This window comes from Pecten maximus, chromosome 15 (genome assembly GCF_902652985.1).
Source record: "Pecten maximus chromosome 15, xPecMax1.1, whole genome shotgun sequence".
NCBI classification, from domain to species: Eukaryota; Metazoa; Mollusca; class Bivalvia; order Pectinida; family Pectinidae; genus Pecten; species Pecten maximus.
The window spans coordinates 16233271-16237215 of NC_047029.1; positions in this window are offsets into that span (position 1 = coordinate 16233271).

The window sequence follows — 3945 nt, forward strand, 5'->3', positions numbered from 1 at the left end:
GAGAAAACGGGAGACATACATGATAACCCTTTTTATTGCATTTTTGCCAGTGAAATATAGAAATTTATCAAATTAATAAAACTTATATTTTCACTGCAGTAATGAGCAGTGACAATATAATATTTTGCCGTAAAAATATAAGATTTTGCAGTAAAAATATAAGTTTTGCAGTGAAAATTAAATATTTCCGTTTTTGACCAATGAGAGCGGAACTTTATATTCACTTCGTTGAAACTTGCCGATTTTTCCAATTGAAGCAGAGATAGATAAATTGGTTATTTTGCTGTATTTTAGAAATTTTCAGACAATTTTTTGACAAAATACTCACTAGACGTTAGCTATTCGGGAACATATTCTCCGATAACAACAGAAAACGCTTAAATTGCGATGATCAGTCCTTTCAAAATAGCGCCGTCAAGTTGACTTGGAGTAACGTCACAAAGCGATGACGTCATTACTGATTCCCGCACGTTTTGACACTATTCATTTTTCGATGTTTTTAATTTTGTTTTTAAGTTGATGAATGCAATAAAAAGAAAATTAAATGGTTTCCGGTCAAATATAACACATATTTCACTAGTATGACAGAATGTTTCGATGCTCTGTCACACTCGTAAAATATATGTTATATTAACGGGAAACCATTCAATATTCTCTATCTATATACCTTTTTATCTAAGCGATCAGGCCGTCTCTAAGAGGCTCACAATTATTCATGGTTAGTTATCTGTAGTTAGCAATCATTGTCTTTTTTAACTCCATGTGAAACATACAGCTGGAGCTGTCGTTCTGCGTTAATGACTTGAACGCAACATTTCCAGCACTGTATTGTCATGTACTAATTTTCAGCTGGAACACAACATAGTTAAATATCTTGTTTTATTACTTAATGCGTTTGATTTTTTTTATCCATACGCATTAGTTTCATTTTGAACTATTGCACGGCTAAAATGATTATTGCAAACTATTGAAAACCTGTGACGTTTAAGAATTTAGTCCTACCCTTTAACGCGTCTAAGTTACTCGGATATCAACACTGCCAGACGACAGTCATGATACATTCTAGGCCTACATGAACGTCGAGATTTCAGTGATTTTAAGTATGTTTTAGTGATTATGTAATAAAACAAGTATATCATGGGTGTCTGTGTAAAAGTCCGTAATAGTTCTACCCTCGGTACTGGTTATCGACCGATGTTCTATTGCACGAGGCCGAAGATCTGTGGCCAATTACCAGTACCTCGTGTCAAATACCAGGTATTCTGGACTATTGCACAGACACTCATGCTATATTTGTATACTATGATACAGCCAGTGTACTAGGACTGGCGGTCTTTCTAACACTAGTCAAGCGCGTCCTACAGCTAGACCTCTATAAATTCAGAGGATGATTAATTTATGATTTAATTCCTTGAAACTTCTTAAATGATATAGTTTACAAGAGTCGTGATACAATCAAGGAAAGATAATCCTAATGGTCAATTAACACTGTAAAGGTCGTCAGGGTCAGCAAAATGGCAAGTAAAATTGGACAAAATATGCTAACAGTTAGATTGACATCTTCTAAAAGGGAAGAAGAACGTATACCCAACATTGGAACGCAGTTTGGTTTATTTTGGAAAATACTTATATTTTGGATTAATGCAAGTAAATACGTAGGATGTGATGGATCTAATTTTAATACATTACATATTGCTACGAAAATTTGATTGAGACTCGCGGATAGTGTTTGGTTGAAATTCCATAAAGTAAGTCAATGACCCTGCTTAGGTAGGGTATCTAATATATAGAGGATCTGTCATCAGTTTCCCTTCATATTAGATTTATGATACGAGTTTTGAATTTTTTATTTTTGCGAGCCTCTGGCGAGCAAAAATAAAAAAATTCTAAACGAGTATCATAAATCTAATATGAAGGGAAACGAATGACAGATTCTTTTTATCATATGACGTTTTCTTTCATCGTTCCCCATCAAAAACTGATTTTCTCTTTTGCCTTGAATCGTCACATCTCAACCAAATCACCCGAACCTTCGAAGTAGGTCAATTATACCGACGAGAGAAGAAATAGTTCTAACACAACTGACTCTTGAAAAGGATTAATTTTATTAAATACACGTCTCAAAACAAAATTTCAGCATTTTTTCATTTAATCTATAATAGATAAATTGTCCTTGGTGTTTGAAACAATGAGGAAAATATTTTAGTTTGAAAGTTCATGAGCGACTGATTTTGATGTGACGAAGCCGTGACGTCACTTGGCGCGATAATGGAGGCTTCGTTGTACAAATGTCTATTCGCTGTCACTGTCGTACAGAACCATTGTACGGCGCCTTTTCACTGCTTTGTGTTTATCCTCGTCCTCGCGGGAGTTTATGGAGATGTGAAATGTTCCACCGTGAATATTCCCACTGAACATTGTGTTCAGACTGCCGTGAAAAGCGACTTTGGATGCCGATTTGTTGGCAGTGTTGTTTGTTTTGACATTACACGAGTTTGTCGACGACAGTGTCAGCATGTTATTCTGAGTAACCGTTGAAGGCAAGTTGTAACAAACTACATTGCCGTTTTTCATGAGGATTTTATTAAATAATGTTATTATTTGTTTATTTGAAAAGAATCTAGACTAGATATGTCTCATCGGACAACGCAACCGCAATTTTCTATCGGAGTTGAAATATGTTACTAGGGGTCATAAAATAGATGTTTGCCAGGCCTAATTTAACATCTTATAGTACAGTATAAATATAATTAAAAAACTTAGGATGTTTACATCTTGGATTTTATCTTTGATTGTACAATATGTTGTGTTAATAGACCAATTTGTCGTTCAGTTGATTTTTTTTCAAAGTTTACAAGCACTAGTCGCCATTTTTACGAGTCGTAGTAAAAAGAAGTAGGTCGTTCCCACGCGTATGAATACAGTTCTCACGGAACCAGCCAATCAGCGTAGCGAAAGGTGTTATTACACTAGTGTCATAAAGAAAATTTATGTGATGGGTTTATGACACCGTATATAACGGCAGTCATATGATAAATTCAGATATGATTTTCTGGTGGCGATTCCATAAAAAGTGCAGCCGACATACTATTTTGATTTGATAAAGGCTCTGTAGAATCTTAGCAATACCTTCCTATCAGAACCAGAGTCAGTATACCAAGTGCTTTGGTGGCATTAAGTTTTGAAGTTTATACTTTTGGGAAGGATCGACAATTTTCTGTCAAATATTATGCCCCTCCCAAAAATAGGTTGGCAACTACAGGAAAGAATGTACCGTCGAGACAGAGATTTATATTATCGAATATCTTGCGTAACTCACGAAAATGTAACAAGGAAGATGATATCGATACAAATGATAATAAAGTGAAGATTAAGGTAGAGGAAATGAAAAAGCAATGAAGACGGTTCGGAAAAAAGTGGTCATTTAAAGATGATGCTTATATATTTCTGTTATCTTACGATCTGAGTTAAAGTTTCTTCCAACATAACACCTCGAGCTTTTTAACACTATTAAAATTGAATCACGCCGCCTCCCGCCAAACACTTTTGACGTCACACCACGTGCTTTATTAACTTCATAACACTGATATAAACGGTATTGCGCCGCCTCCATTCATACACTGTTGACGTCACACCGCATGCTAATCCGAAATACATAATAACATCACCACGTTCCGTGCAGACATACAATATGAAATCCAGTCGAGGGTTGAAGACAACATCTTGATATGATGTTATCAGATCGTTTAATAAACGTTTGTCTTGTCCCATAAAAAACAAGACCATATCTGTTACCGGCCTTCTTGTGCTACCATCCTTACAAAACAAATACAAATTCTAGGTTAAATGATATATTGGGAATGTCCTCTTAAATACATATCTAATATACAGATTTTACTTGAGAATATAAAGCTTTATCATCTGAAAGATGAAAACAATGACTTC